Source organism: Corythoichthys intestinalis, chromosome 17 (genome assembly GCF_030265065.1).
Source record: "Corythoichthys intestinalis isolate RoL2023-P3 chromosome 17, ASM3026506v1, whole genome shotgun sequence".
Classification (NCBI taxonomy): domain Eukaryota; kingdom Metazoa; phylum Chordata; class Actinopteri; order Syngnathiformes; family Syngnathidae; genus Corythoichthys; species Corythoichthys intestinalis.
The window spans coordinates 30,828,660-30,846,467 of NC_080411.1; positions in this window are offsets into that span (position 1 = coordinate 30,828,660).

A 17,808-nucleotide genomic window follows, 5' to 3' on the forward strand; every position below is an offset into this window, starting at 1 on the left:
TTTGTGTGTGTTTTTTTTTAAGGTGGGTATCTTAATTTTTTTCCAGTTCATTTCAAAGTAAGCGACTAAAATATGTCAAGAATTTGTTTCTAAATGATCTGCAGCTGATGCTAATTGTCCCGACGAAGTGAATGCATAAGAGGAGAAGGGACGCCAACTCAGACTCTTGTCTCAGTCATGCTTCTTTTTCATTTGGTGCTTGTGGCACTTTTGACACCATCAAGAAGTAATGGAGGTAAGAAGAAGCCCTGTGCATATACACTTTCACATACTGTGTAAGACAAACATATAATGCCCCCCCCCCCCCCTTTTTTTTTTTTTTTTTTTCTTAAATAAAGGGTGGGGTACAATGCTTCGTGATGGCTAATTTTTTAAATCAAGTTTTGTGTTTCGGATGTCAGGGCTTTCCCAGAACATATTGTTCTAATGATTAATATGGGAGTAGGTAGTTGCAAAGATACTTTTGAGGAGACACCCCCCAACACACACACACACGATTTTTGTAGTAACCCACACATTAGTTTTTATTATTTGGTAACGGGAAAAACCTGACCTCTTTTGCATAAGTCTCTTAAATCTGTTATAGTATCTTAAACCACTGTACATGTTTTTGTTTTCAAGAGCTTCCGCCACACATCTGGAATCAGTTGACCTTTTTCGAGGATAAATCGCAGGATGCCGAACTTGATGAGCTCTTCAGAAAGTCCTCTGAAGACTACGTAATCCTAATGATGCCAGAGAGCACACCGGAGTCCGACGGTGTCACACAAACACCTGACTATGAAAACCTGATGACTACTGCAAGGGAATCTTTGCTTCTGAAAGAGGGTGAGATAATGGTACCACACTTTAGTTTCCCAGAGTGCTCGCTAACTTTTCTGGCTTTTTGTCGTTGTTGGGATGATTCAGAAGAGAAAAGAACAGGATCTGCTGCGTGGAAGGCAGTTGTGGTGGTGGCTGTCTTGTTGGTGGCTATAGCAGGATGTGCAAGCGTGGCCTACTACATGTGTGTCTGGAGAGGAGGCCGCATTCATTATCAACCCCATAAAGTGGAGGCTTGACTCTCCAAATGACTATTTCTAGCATGACTGTCGTGTGCATACATTTTTTTCTTTTTAATTTAATTAAATCTGCAAAGGAATTTGTCTATAATACTGAGAAATGGTATTGTGAGAGTGTAAAGTGCTTTCCCCAGTCATTGTGGGTGTCAACATCTGGTGTATTTTTTTCCCTCTCCATAATTCAAGTGTCATTAAGTTAAATTGTTCATGCTGTATTGCAATTTAGCAACTGCAAGTGCACATCTTCACAAGGTTTGTGCATTTACTGTTTTTTACTAGAGGTTTGGCAACCATTTTGACAAAATGCCATTTTAAATGGGTTCTCATCGATTTAAAACAAAAAAAAACAAAAACAAACAAAAAAAAAAAAGCAAAATGAAATGACTCTGAATGGGGCCTATGACTTTGACTCTAAATAATGCTCCATAATACAACAGCACTGCTCAGTGCCCAGTCAACAGCAATTGCTACAGAGTTTAATACTCCATACATGTGGCCAAGTCGACAAGATAAACGGCCCAAATAAGTCATGGAACACAGTAAGGCAAAAATAAAGTATCCTATTCCAGGAGTATATGGCACAAATTAATCTGTAAATATATTTGGCAATGTTTTCAAATTTGGGATTGTTACATTCCATTCTTTAGACCAATAAAATAATTAATCTTGACTGTTTGCACAGTCCGTTTGAGTTGAGGCCTATTTGCAAATGGCAATATGATTCAATGGCCCCTAATAGCAAAAGGAAAACTTAACAGATGAATGAAATAGCCAAAGGTGGCTCTGGAGGCCTGGGTTGCTGACTCCTTTGCTAGCTGACTTCGGGCAATAAATACACAAAATTCAAATTGGAATATACAATACTTTTGCAGTCTTATAGAAGGTATCGTGTTGTTCCTAAACCCAGGTTGACAAACCTAGAAATACACAGTACCTGCACCTTTTCTCCAAATAATACAATTCTGTCGATTTTTCCTTGAAACATTTTGCCAAATTGCAACCTGATTTTTGTGTTTTTTTCTCCCCATGGAAATGGTTTTGGAAATCTTTAACAGGTTGTATGCCTGGTGTGTAGGTTATGAAAGCACCACAACCACTTTTGAAGAGGGGGAAGAAACAAAGTGGGACAATACTTTTTCCTAAATGCTATTCATTCAGGATTTACATTACTGAAGTCTTTTGATATTTATTGCATTGATATACTGATATAGTCATTTTTGAAGTAAAAAAAATCCTTGTCATTAACTATAACAACCAGTAGAGGTCATTATGGTTCTTATTTCTCACATCACACAATTGTGTCTGAAATCTACAGTAGGTTCCAAATTGTGTGGAACACCATAAGTATAAATTTATTCACTGACTGTATCCCTCTTTGTTTTAAATCAACACTACATTATACAGCACAAATGAAATGATTTTCCCTCTCACATGTTTTTTTTTCATCACTTAATTGCTGATTATGTTCATTTGCATTTTAATTTATGGTACGAGAATGAATATCAAAACACAAAGCATGAAGTTGATTCTCGTCCAGTCCACCACTATACTCATGAGTCCCCCCTTTAGCAATATCAGGTGGCATTGGGGGAGCTGATGAATTGAATTACTCCCACTCCCCTTGATAGATGGGCCTGTTCGCAGGGGGTTGTAAAATGGAGCCATTGTTCATGTGTCACTCCGATTGCCACGTACCTCTATGATTGGTGCCTGTTCAGTGAAGGCCACAAGTGGACGAAAGGCCTCCCTCTCTCCACCTCATTCTTCTCACTAGTCTTGTTTTTCCCTTCTTTTCTCTTACAGTGCTGCTATTGCTTCCACCCCCACAACAACTGTTTTTCATGAAGCCACATGCAGTGAAAAAGCCTTGACATGTGACAAACACTTGTAAATGTCTTCTTTTTTGCTCAATTCTACACTGACACATACTGTAGGCGTTAATGTAAACCTCTCAAGTACAATCAAATATCATTCATACATGATCTAACATGTTTGATACCCACTACATTACAAGTGTTTATAAAAAGGGCATCCTCAGGCTACACAGACTGAATAGGTTAGAATTATTATGGATGAGACATACTGTAATAACAAAATGGTTTTGGTTAATGTTTCCACTTTGTTAATTGATATTTGTCCGTGATGCCCTTTGGGATCTTTTTGAGTATTTTAGACAATAAATACGGTAAATTGGACTGAACTGGGCTTTTAGACATTTCAATCATATGTCAAATGGGCATATTGCAATGCATCACATCTTAGAATATATGCAATGGGCAAATAATACTATTTGAAAAATATATTTTCAATGTAAAACACTTTTCAGCTATTTATTTCACAAATATTTAAATGACGTATTTAGATGGACTGCGGAATAGATCTTTAAAAGCTACTTCAATATTGTAAAAAATGTTTAAATTTTATATATAGTAATATGATTTTGATGAATAAAATAATTTGTTTTATTTTAATGTCAAAAACCACATTTGGAATAATATGACAATCTACTTGCATTACATACAGTATATACATATATATGGCGGAAAACACTCAGGAGACTTAAGTTCCACTCTGAGACCCACAATTTGGCCAACTTTCAAAATTGTCAGATATGTGTGATGTGTGATACATCGCTGGAAAGCTTAAAATCTCAGTTTTCTGGGGGACGAAAAGTTTTGAACAGGAGGGCATCTAGGGAAAAAAATAAATAAACAGCGAAACCCTACCTGGAGATGAGAGCACGCGAGAGCAGAATTATAGATGCCATGACTTTAACGAGATATTATCGCGTACTTACCTTGTTTCGATGTCCATGTCGCATGTTTCACTGAGTGTCAAGACACAGCTGTGAATGGCCACAGCTGGATTATTTTGGGATTTTATGGGTGAAACATGGTAATATAACAAGTGTCTCGATGCAGAAATCGCAGACATCAAGGAGTGGTCGAGATTTTCTTTTTCTTATATTTACCCTTTTACACGTTTTGCTTTTTTTCTCCAATTTTCTTTGTTTGGATCGATTATTTATCATCTAACATATCGGAGAAAATGTGACAGTGACAAAAAATAAATAAATAAATAAAATAAAATAATAAAAAGCGATAATTATGAGGTAGATATCCTTGACTTTTTTACTGACGCCATTTTTTACATTGTAACAATTTGTCTAAAAGTTTAAAATAGGTGAGTGAATAATTTTTAAAGTCGTTTTTTTTTTTTTTTTTTTTTTAAATCGAAATATGAGACATCAGTATTCTAAGCTAAAAACGGCAGACATTTTGAATAAAAAATATAATTAACTACCTTCATTTTATGGCTGGGTTGAAACAAAAGCAGTTGCGCGATGTCTGTAAACGGGGGTTTTCAGGGTAAAACGGACAAATTAAAACTAGTTCGGGGCTTAATGCGCCATGAATCTGCCATGGCAGAATGTAAACATATTGTTCTATCAAACACAACAGTTCTTTTGGCTTAAAATACAGCAGTTTCTTTTAAAGAGGAGTGCAAGAGCAGAAACTGCTTTTTCAGTCTTGTCTGTTTTCCGCCATGTATACATATATATATTTATTAGGGCTGTCAAACGATTAAAATTTTTAATCGAGTTAATTACAGCTTAAAAATTAATTAATCGTAATTAATCGCAATTCAAACCATCTATAAAATATGCCATATTTTTCTGTAAATTATTGTTGGAATGGAAAGATAAGACACAAGATGGATATATACATTCAACATACGGTACATAAGGACTATTTGTTTGTTATAACAATAAATCAACAAGATGGCATTAACATTATTAACATTCTGTTAAAGCGATCCATGGATAGAAAGACTTGTAGTTCTTAATAGAAAAATGTTGTACAAGTTAGAGAAATTGTATATTACAACCCCTCTTAATATTTTCGTTTCAATAAAATTTGTAAAATTTTCAATAAAAAAATAAACTAGTAGCCCGCCATTGTTGATGTCAATAATTACTTACTCAATGCTCATGGATGCCTATAAAATCAGTCGCACCCAAGCGCCAGCAGAGGGTGGCAAAACTCCATAAAACACAACAAGTGAGCGTTTCAATGTGTACTGTCATTTAAAACTCTGAGCGGGGCATCTGCGTTAATTGCGTCAAATATTTTAACGTGATTAATTTAAAAAATTAATTAACGCCCGTTAACGCGATAATTTTGCCAGCCCTAATATTTATATATATATATATATATGTTTGTTGAGGTTATTTACCTTTAATCAGCATTTTTCATTCCTAATATCATTTGAACGCTCACCTTGCTCCTTATATTAAAATAGTGAAGTAAACACAACAGAAAAGAAACAACATCGTCTTGTACTACTTCTCAGTCACACCAGTGTGAATATTCTCATTCATTCAGTTCATTTCATTCTCAGGGCATTGCATTAACTGATGAAGCCTGCTCAGATAAGAGGCAAAACCTCTGAGAAAGCGTCTCAGGACATTAAATGAGGTGCTTAACTGATGTGCTATCCCACCTGACTATGGGCATGAGGCATGGGTACACCCTAAAGTGGTTTCCAGTCAATTGCAGGGCACAAAGAAACAAACTTTCTATAATGTCATTCACACCAATGGGCAATTTGGAGTGTTCAATCAACGTCCCATGCATGTATTTTTTTGGATGGCGGGGGGGTTATACAGAGAAAACCCACGAATGCACAGTGAGAACATGCAAACTCAACACAGAAAGGCCGGGGCCAGGCATTGAACCGTTGAGTTACCTTAATAGGATTCATTTTTCATAGAGACTAGATAATATATGCTCATCTTGGATAGGCTACAGCACCCTCGCGGCACTCATGAGGATAAGGCACACAGAAGATAAATACAAATGAGTGTTAAATTATCTTTCTACATTGCTTGTGTGTTGAAAAACCCTCAACTTTATTATGCTAACGTTATACATATCAATAGAATTTTTCCATTAAATTTTAACATTACTCTGGTTGGCTGGCAACCAGTTCAGGGTGTACCTGCGTCCTGCCCATAGTTAGCCTAAATACAGTGGTATGAAAAAGTATCTAAACCTTTTGGAATTTCTCACATTTCTGCATAAACTCTCCGTCGAATGTGATGTGATCTTTGTCAAAGTCAGACAGTTGAAAAAAACAGTGTCTGCTTTAACTAAAACCACGCAAACATTTATAGGTTTATATATTTTAATGATGATAGCATGCAAACAATGACAAAAGGGGGAAAAATATGTAAGTGAACCCTCTGTCTAAGGAGACTTAAAGATCATTTGAAACCAACTAAAACAAAACATTTTCGGTCAGGTGTGTGCCCAATCATAAATGACTGATGAGTGGTTTAAAGCTGCCCTGCCCACTATAAAACACCCACGTGGTAAGAAATGTCTTGATGAGAAGCATTGTCTCATGTGCATCATGGTTTGGTCAAAAGAGCTGTCTGAAGACCTGCGATCAAGGATCTTTGATTTGTATAAAGCTGGGAAAGGATAACAATACCATCTCTAAAAGTCTGGATGCTCATCAATTGACAGTCAGAGAAGTTGTCTACAAATGGAGAGAGTTTGGCACTGTTACTTCTCTCCCAAGGAGTGGCCGTCCACCAAAGATGACGCCAATAGTTAAACGCAGAATACTCAGAGAGGTTAAAGAGAACCCCAGAGTTTCTGTTAAAGACTTACAGAAATCACTGGCACAGTTTAATATCTTTGTGCACACATCAACTATATGGCCAAAAATGGTGTTCATGGGAGGACTCCACAGAGGAAGCCACTGCTGTCTAAAAAAAATTGTTGCTTGTTTAATGTTCGCAAAAAGGCACTTGGACACTCCACAGAAGTTTAGGAGAAATATTTTGAGGACTGATGAAACCAAAGTTGAATTATTTGGGAGTAAAACACAACGTCGTGTGGAGGAAAAATGGAACAGCTCTACAACATCAACACCTCATCTCATCGAAGGAGCATCATGATTTGGGGCTGTTTTGCGGCCCCAGGGCCTGGACAACTTGCAATCATTAATGGAAGAATTGATTCAAAAGTTTATCAGGATGTTTTGCAGGAAAACCTGAGGCCGTCTGTCAGACAGTTGAAGCTAAAAAGAGAATGGATGCTGCATAACGACAAAGATCCAAAACACAGAAGCAAATATACTGCAGAATGGTTTCAGAATAACAAAATACACGTTCTGGAGTGACCAAGTCAAAATCCAGATATGAACCCCGTTGAGATGCTGTGGCATGACCTAAAGACAGCGATCCGTGCCAGACATCCCTGGAATCTGACTGAACTACAGCAGTTTTGTTGAGAAGAATGGGCCAAGATTAGTCCTGATCGATGTGCCACACTGATCTGCAGCTAAAGGAAGCGTTTAGTTGAAGTTATTGCTGCTAAAGGGGGAGGCCACAAAATATGAAATGTGATGGTTCATTACTTTTTTCCCCTCTTCTGTTATTGTTTGCATACTATGCTCATTAAAATATGAAAACCTATAAATACTTGGATGGTTTTAGTTCAAGCAGACAGTTTTTTCATCTGTGTGATTTTGACAAAGATCATATTACATTTGATGGCGATGTTGTGCAGAAATATGAGACATTCCAAAAGGTTCAGATACGTTTTCATACCACTGCAGGTTCCAGCACCCCCGTGCGGTACAGAACATAAATTAATGCATTTTAGCAATAATCTAAACAGGGCAGTAATTTAGGCAATGTGGTAAATTATTGATTTGAAATATACATTTGAACTGAATTTCCTGATGCTATAAAACCCATATATGCTAACAAGTCAAAGCAAAAAAAACCAAAAACCAAAACAAAAAACAACGCAGATCTCGAAAAACTTGTAGGTAGTGTCACTTGTATCTCAAGGCACCTCTGTAGCAATAATAAAAAATAATACAACCATAAATTGCATGAAGACTTTGTTTTTCATTGCAGTCAATTGCAGAATGCATGTGGAAGAAAGTTTAAAACATATTACTGTATTATGTTTGAATATGTATGTAATAGTTTTGTTCATATATAATACTTTTAGAGCAAATGCAAAAAAAAAAAAAAAAAGTCAGACAAGATGATTAGTTATAGTCAACTGATAGAAATTATGTTATAGCACAATAGTGGTTAATACAGTGCTCTCTTCAGACATATGCGAACAAGTAGACACACATACACACGCAAGCACAATGAAGCCCCCCACTCTTTGAGTGAAGGACCATGTTTGTGGAAAGGCCACTTTCAGGGCACTAACTTAAATGTTTAACGCTCACTGGTGGATTTATGGAGGTCAACACAAGGCTACGTTTTGAGACGGAGAAGACAAGGCTATACCTTTGAATTGATTTCCATGAATGACTTCACGCTCAGAGGAGGAGGGGGTGAAAAAGACCATCCTGCTCCATTACATGACAGCACAAAGAAAACGTAGCAGGTCGACTCAAGAAGAAACGAGAGCACGATGGCGTCAGTGTGCATTCTGCTAATAAATATGTCTCTGAAAGACAAAGAGCCAGCAGACGCGTGCAGGGTTGGGCTTTGATCGCCTTCTTTGCATTAGAGGAGAGTGAAATTGTCTTTTTAAGAATTAGTATTGCTTGTGTGAAGCGCAAATGTAATACAGGATGTCTCGCAGACACAGCAACAAAAGGTGTAAACACATAATACAGAAAGATTATTTCTTTGATGATTTAATCTCTTCCACACATTTTAAATCTGCACATTTGAAGGATAGGTCTACAACACACAATATACAAGCTAACAGTACAATAAACCTTAAAAAATCTGTGAGTGGAAATACACTGCGCTGCAACACAAACTGATCACAAAATGAAACTCACAGGAATGTGTAATATATTGTCAACGTTACACATTACAAACACATCATTAATGTTGTTGGGGGAAAAAAACCCAACCAGAAAGAATAAAACAAAGTAAACAGTATTGTGATGTCATTGCAATAAGTCTCCCGCTCTGCTCAGCAATACTCTGACAATTTGAGGCAACATTGACATAACATCCTACAATTCTACTTCAATTTCAAGGGCAATGTAGTGTCTTAACTAATTGTCGGATACTATGAACAAGGACATAATTGTTCAAAAGTGACTACTAAAAAAGCCACGATGAGTCAAATAAAAGTGTGGTCAAACTGTTATAAATACAATTTTTAGGTTGCCTGACCTTTGACAGGATGCTATGTTGTTTCTGCTGAGCAGACAAGCAGGCTTGTAATGTCCTTGTGTTGTTTAATACAAGCTTGTGTTGTTGAATACACTAGTTAAACCTAAACAGATCAGTTAATCCATCCATTCATCCATCCGTCCGTCCGTCCGTCCATCCATCCGTCCGTCCATCCATCCGTCCGTCCGTCCATCCATCCATCCGTCCATCCATCCATCCATTTACAACACCGCGACCCTTGTGTTGTTTAATAACAGCTTGTTCTGTTGAATACACTAGTTAAACCTAAACAGATCATTTCATCCATCCGTCCGACCGTCCGTCCGTCCGTCCGTCCGTCCATCCATTTACAACACTGCAACCCTTGTGTTGTCAAATGCAAGCTTCTTTTGTTGACTACACTAGGTAAACCTAAACAGATCAGTCCATCCATCCATCCATCCATCCATCCATCCATCCATCCATCCATCCATCCATCCATCCATCCATCCATCCATCCATCCATCCATCCATCCATCCATCCATCCATCCATCCATCCATCCATTTACAACACCACTACCCTTGCGTTGTATAATAATAGCTTGTTCTGTTGAATACACTAGTTAAACCTAAACAGATCATTTCATCCATTCATCCGTCCGTCCGTCCATCCATCCATTCATCCATCCATTTACTACACTGCAACCCTTGTGTTGTCTAATGCAAGCTTCTTTTGTTGAATACACTAGGTAAACCTAAACAGATCAGTCCATCCATCGATCCATCGATCCATCGATCCATCGATCGATCGATCCATCCATCCATCCATCCATCCATCCATCCATCCATCCATCCATCCATCCATCCATCCATCCATCCATCCATCCATCCATCCATCCATCCATCCATCCATCCATCCATCCATCCATCCATCCATCCATCCATTTACAACACCGCTACCCTTGCGTTGTATAATAATAGCTTGTTCTGTTGAATACACTAGTTATACCTAAACAGATCATTTCATCCATTCATCCGTCCGTCCGTCCGTCCGTCCGTCCGTCCGTCCGTCCGTCCGTCCGTCCATCCATCCATCCATCCATCCATCCATTTACTACACTGCAACCCTTGTGTTGTCTAATGCAAGCTTCTTTTGTTGAATACATTAGGTAAACCTAAACAGATCAGTCCATCCATCGATCCATCGATCCATCGATCGATCCATCGATCGATCCATCCATCCATCCATCCATCCATCCATCCATCCATCCATCCATCCATCCATCCATCCATCCATCCATCCATCCATCCATCCATCCATCCATCCATCCATCCATCCATCCATCCATCCATCATTTATGACACCGCTTATCCTTGTAAAGGTCGTGGGGTGCTGGAGCCAATCCTTGCTGACTTTAGGCAAAAGGTGGACTACACCACTGAACTGGAAAGATCAGTTCAATAGGTAAATTTGCAAACAAGGACCAACAAAAGTGCGTGTTTTGAAATGTGAAAAAACGTATTTCATTAAAATTTGGAACATTTGAGATAGAATTGGCAATACTTAACTACAAAATTATACAGCTGTATTGATACAAATAAAGGACAGGAAGCTTGGAGAATACATGATTCATATCACCAATGTTATTAGATTAATTTTGCCAATCAGGGGGCTGCAATCTGGGAAGTGAGCGATGCCTTCAAAACAGCAACATGACAGTTCTTTATCATGATTTGATGCTTGATGGTCGTCATAGCTCTGTGTGCACTCTTTTCCTCTCTCTCACTCTTTGTGCAATGAATTAGAGGGAACATGAAAACGGAGCAGACCTTCAGCAATACATAATGTATGAGCAGCTCCAAGGCTCCTGCTGAATTCTGTTCAGGTGGCATCAGAGGGTGCAGCCGAGCGGAAATGTGGGCCGGTCACTTAGTGCACACCGTGTGCGGTAATCTCTCCGCACGGAAGCTCGGACAATGTCACACGTCAAAATCTGACATACAAGCGAGTTGCTACAGTGCTTCGAGAGATCTCGCGCTAACCTTGTCTTGAGGCTAACGCTGGGCATGCTTTTGGGATGCTTTAGAATGTAAATTTTTAAAATCAATATTTTGGTTTTACTCTGTAATTAATGGACACAGTTTATATCGATGGTTAACATCCCACTTGGCATCTGCATACCTGTCAAGTTGTATGGTTTCGGCGTAATTTGTACAAGTGAGCACTGATTCTTAAATGTGTATGTCGTACGTTCAAAATTTGTACGTTTTTCGTGCATTACGTTTTTTCTTCTCCTTTCGGATTTTGTCACTGTTTCGGCAACGAGACAATGTGCGTTACTATGCGTTATGTTGGTTGAATGACGCGAGAAAAGTCAGAGACACAGAGAGAGAAGAGTGTTTGTTGTGACGCTGTAGCAAACGCGATGCTAGGCTAGGTGGCTCTGATATTTCCTGACTGGAACTGACAGCCTACAATCTACGCCTAGATATCACATGCATATAGAACTACATGCGAAATGACAGACTAGGCGGCGTTAGTAAACAGCTGCCATCTTAAAGCAGTAGACTTCTCAGAAAGGCTCTGCTGTCGCGAACCTAAGTAACCTTTTATCTAAAATACTCCTAAATCGGCAAAATCTTGACTTGAATCAATCTTTTAATGATGAAACAGTTTTAAAACTTTTACATGTCGAAAGTGGACAGAAGGGAACTAATGCAAAAACGGGAGCAATTTTAACAACTTCAACGGTTGATTCACAACATTAAATGACTTCCAAACATAGCAAAGGCTACTATGTTTTTTTGTTTGTTTGTTTGTTTGTTTGCTTTTTTTTTTTTTTTTTTTTTTTTTAAAAAACAAAAAACAAAAAAAAAACATGACAGGTAACACCAGTTACTTTGCCAAGTAACTAATTACTCTTACATTCGGGTAACTGAGTTACTAACTCAATAACTTTTTGGGAGAAGTAATTTTTTAAACTGTACTTAATTACTTTTTAAAAGTAAAATTAACAACAGTGGTCATAAAGATGAAGTCTGCAGAATGAAACGTGACAAAAGTGGAGATTTTATTCTGCTAATTTGCTGCTGAACACAATTTGCCTGCAACTAATGCTGATCACTTCTCAGAATTAGCAAAAGAAATGTTCCCTGACTCAAAGATTGCATTGGTAAGTTAATTTTATCAATTGACCTTTTTATTTATAATTGGACACAGTAAGGAACTGCCTTCAAGTCAAACTGAATTGTGAGCTGAAGTGCTATAAAGTGCAGCCATCAAGACATGATAGAAATCACCAAAAGTGCTACATACAATTATAACAAAAGTCACTGTTAAATTTTAGTAATCAAGATGTAGCTGAAGATATTGATTGTCCTTTAATTGCACCAGGTTATATGTTACAATATTACCAATAAATTCATATTATTTTAAAAATTGAGTTTTATTTTTGTTTCATATTGCACGCTATATACGACGTTGTAAGATTAGTCACCAATTTGTACGGGCATACGTCACTGTTTGTAAGATTGCCAACGGCCACGGGTTGACAGGTATGCATCTGCGTTATATCATGAATCAGTTTTTAAAAATTAAAAAAAAATAAATAAATAAATACTCACAAATATAATTACCTGAGCTGGGAAATTTTTGCCTGGGCCTTTTAACAGCAAGTTAATTCAAAATTCAATTCAATTCAATTCAATTCATTTTTTGTATAGCCCTATATCACAACAAGATTGTCTCAGAGGGCTTTGCAGAGTCAATATGATACACAGTCAGAAATAGTAGGTGGATTAGATAAAGTTCATGTCCTTCATGACCTGGGCATCCCCCATCCTTAGACCCTTCATGTCGGCAAGGAAAAACTCCAAAAACCCTTTGGGGAAAATGAGAAACCTTGGAACCACAGTCAGAAGAGATCCACTCCCAGGACAGACAGGCTATAGATGCACCAGGACTGATGGTGGGTATAAGCAGCAGGAGTTCCAGTTTGTAGAGATGCAATGGAGTGAAGACACAAGGGAGGGTCCATCTAGCCAGATGAGACAGGGTTGGGGGGGGGGGGGGGGGTGAAGGGACACCCGGTGACTAGTGATGAAGAGAATAGTAAACTAGATATTAGAATTAGAAAAGATAAATAAAGTAAAGACAAGTGGCAGGTAGAGTGAGAAACGGGATAGGGCTCAGTGGCTTTACTTCCCGATGCATTATAGCTCCTAGTGCAGCTTAGACTGAACTGTGAGTCTAGTCCGATTTCAACTAGTCTGACCATAAGCTTTGTCAAATAGGAACGTTTTTAATCTAATCTTAAGTGTACAGACTTTGTCGGCTTCTTTAATACTAGCTGGAAGCTGATTCCATAAGACCGGAGCTTGGTAGCTAAAGGCTCTAGCTCCTACTCTACTTTTAGAGACCCTGGGAACTACCAGTAGACCTGCATTCTGAAAACGGAGTGTTCTTTTGGGGCGGTATGGAACCAGAGCATCAGTGAGATAAGATGGCCCCAAACCATTAATGGTCTTAAATGAAGGAATGAAAAGAAGGAGGATTTTAAGTTTAATCCTAAACTCGACAGGAAGCCAGTGAAGGGCTTGGAGCACAGGGGTGATGTGCTCCTCTTCTATTAGTTCCTGTTAAAAGTCTTGCTGCTGCGTTCTGGACTAGCTGAAGACCTTTAAGGGAACTTTTAGGACTAGTTGCAAGTAAGGAGTTATATTAATCCAATCTAGATGTTATTCACAAAAATGACGAAAGAAAAAAAAAAAAAAACACGCAGATGCAACCCGGTAACAAGAACAAATTCATTAGTAAGTTAAAATAATTTTCTTATTACTGGAGCTGCTCCAGCCTGACATATCACTTAAACACTATCATGTTTGGACAAGTTCCACTGTTAGGGTAGTGAGTGATACTGCGAGCTCACCTCGCCAACGCATGTTTACAGAATTTAGGAAATGAATGAGCAATGTCACGGCTGAGAATTGGACAAATTTAACCGCAAAGTCGGTTGCTATTGATTGAAGGCCAGTTTCAGTCCTGGATGATCGTGGCTAAATGTAGCATTTCAGATAGAGTTGTCGGCTGCAACTTCAACCCTTGTATTGTGTTCATTGCTTTCAAGTTTGAGTATGCAAAAATCAATGGTACATTTTACCCAAACATAAAAATGGGTCAGTCTTGACCTGAAAACAAAATACTGCAAATATTTAGTATTTTCAGGCTGAGTTAAATCGCACACCAAATTTGATCCACTTGCAAAAATATGGGCTGATTTCTAACACAATATGAGGGTTAATGCTACTTATGAGGACTACGGTGATGAAAAAAGTCACAAGTTGCAGGGCAATGAAGGGAGCTTTTGGTATGGGGGCTACCACATCGCCTAGTGAGCAACCATAGATACTTGGAAGTTACAGCACACCTCATTGACAGTGAGCGAAAACTGTGAGCAAAACAGTCTCTAAATTCTATAGCATAGAATTTTCTCTGGTTAGAACAGGGTCTAGTATTTAAATTCTTTATCCAGGGACTTAAAGCAAATATAAGATTAAGATGTGATTATTAATTAGATTATTTAATTAAAAAGCAGAGAGTGGAAATATTGCTGAGCGATCAATGCCCGCTGGCACTGGGTTGCCATCGCTTTGTTTACGTGCCAAACATCACTTCTTAACTGTACAAGTATTAGTAGGTGTGTGTGTTTTGCAAGTGGAGAGTTTAATGTCATATATGATATGTACGCCCGCCTTAACAATATAACATAGACAGGTTTCCTGACCGAAAATTGGGCGGTGCCATCTTTGACATTTTCTTCTACGGACTTTCCGGTTTAGACAGAACAACATGAAATGCAGTTGAAGTAAGCAGTGTTTAGACAAAGTTAAAACTGCAAAATCAAACCAGAGGAACCCACGAAATCTCCCGAAATTGATTCAGCATGACGTAGATGAGGCTCTGGGACTTTCTGTGCTGTGCGTGAACTCCTGGAAGCGCCTGTATATGTGGTTGGAAGTGGAATGTTTTGATCAGCAACCAGTTAGTATCTACAAAGCGCCAGTGTGGATCTACCTTGCCATACGCTTTATATGGAAACCAGCAGCAGACAATAAGTTAAGGAGGTGCTTTAAACCTAAAGAATCCACCTAAAAGATTGCATGTTTGTTCTTATCACTTCGTTGATCGTTCGTGGACAAAATTCTAACAGTCTTTTGTGTTAACATGAGGTGTAGATTAGGTGTAGGTGTAGATAGCCGGCCACTTGAGTGACCAAAATGAGGTGAAATTACAAATAACATTACAGTTGCCGAATGCAGAAGGGCTGACACGGATTTTTTTGTTTTTAAAAGGAAATACTACAAGGTATTATGTACTGGTATTATGAGCTCATCGCACATATACTGTACATATAAAGACAAAACGTATATCATTCTTTTTTTATTGCAGATATTGATCGCAATAAAACCTTTGGACAACATGATTCCATTTCTTGTTTTATTTAAAACTATTGGTGCATGTGCTAAATAGGTCAATAAATCACATTTTATAAAATTGTTAGAAAAATATTAACGAAGGTGGAGCATAAATCGAGCCTTCCATGATATTTAACCCCTGCCCTCGCCCATCCTGGCCCCCTCTACACGCGCAACCAGCACCCCCAGAACGCCTTCCCTGGGTGGAACGTAAACTGTCCTCCAATTTTAGAATTGCCCTTACGAGGCTATACTCTTCAAACACTTTTTAAAAGTATCTATAGCAAGAGGCAAATCATATTTTTTTAAGTTTCAGAATACTGTAAGTAACCAAAGATTAATATCTGTGTGAGCCATGAAATACCAGCCATCTTCCCTCCCAATAAAAGCCCAATAGATGCCTAGTGCGCTCTCAGATAAGTGCATTGGTGGTGTTCAATCACTGTTTTTACTTTCCAGGAGCATTTCTTGAGGGTGGTATTACTGGTATGTGGGAAAAGACCCCTTGGATAACATTTAATTGGAAGTGCCAAAATAAATTAAATTTGCTATTTGGTCTTTAGCATCACTACCGCAACACAGGTTTATTATAAAGGCATCCTAAAGTGTACTTTTATATTCTATAACTTTTATAGGGATGGTGATTGGCTTTTAAAATATTTTTGTTAAGAATTCATTGCAACAATTCATTCATTTTTAAAGTTGTATCTTTCTGTGTGTACAATGAAAGTAATGTGACGTCTCGTCTATCTATTCGACCACGCCCTTTAGGAGCTCTGATTCCACCCCTCACATAACATAATTTTCGGACTATAAGGCGCACCTGACTATAAGGCGCCACCCAGCAAATTTGCTATGAAAACAGCATTTGTTCATATAAAATCCGTACTGTAGTCACTGTATTATGGGATATTTACACTAAAAGATATTAACCAATAAAACTTTATTTGACAGAGGCATCACAAGACTGCCATAAGACCAAATGAACCACCATGAAGCTTTGAACCAATTGGCTGCAAAGTTTCATTGCTTTAAGAAGCTTCATTTGGCCATCCCTGCTTCCTTGGGGGAGACAGTCAACCTCTGCTGCCATCTGCTGTCAACACTGTTGTCGTCCAACATGTCTCTTAGCATGTATTGCAGCGCTACAGATGTAAATAACAATCAAAATTCATGTTCTGCGCTAATTAATTCTTCGGTTAGTGTTCGAGTTGTTTCATTAGTTGCTACTTATGGTATTTGGTAACATTTTATTTGACAGTGGCGCCATAAGACTGTCATAAGATGATATTAATTATGACATGAAACTACCATAAGCATTAGTGAATGCTTATGACAGGTGTCATTTTGTGTCATCCACTTTTGAATGGATGTAAAAGATTCAAGCTGGACGTAAATGGAGTTAATGACATAATTTGCCGGATGACACTTAATTACATCTGTCATAAGTAGAGCTGTCAAACGATTAAAATTTTTAATCGAGTTAATTACAGCTTAAAAATTAATTAATCGTAATTAATCGCAATTCAAACCATCTATAAAATATGCCATATTTTTATGTAAATTATTGTTGGAATGGAAAGATAAGACAAAAGACGGATATATACATTCAACATACTGTACATAAGTACTGTATTTGTTTATTAAGACAATAAATCAACAAGATGGCATTAACATTATTAACATTCTGTTAAAGCGATCCATGGTTAGAAAGACTTGTAGTTCTTAAAAGATAAATGTTTGTACAAGTTATAGAAATTTTATATTAAACCCCCTCTAAATGTTTTCGTTTTAATAAAATTTGTAAAATTTTCAATCTAAAAAATAAACTAGTAGCTCGCCATTGCTGATGTCAATAATTACACAATGCTCATGTGGTGCTGAAACCCATAAAATCAGTCGCACCCAAGCTCCAGCAGAGGGTGACAAAACACCGAAAAACACAAGTAACAAGTGGACATTACACTGTGCTGTCATTTTAATCTGTTTGAGCGGGGCATGTGCGTTAAATACGTCAAATATTTTAACGTGATTAATTTCGGGCTGTCAAAATTATCGCGTTAACGGGCGGTGATTAATTTGTAAAATTATTCACGTTAAAATATTTGACGCAATTA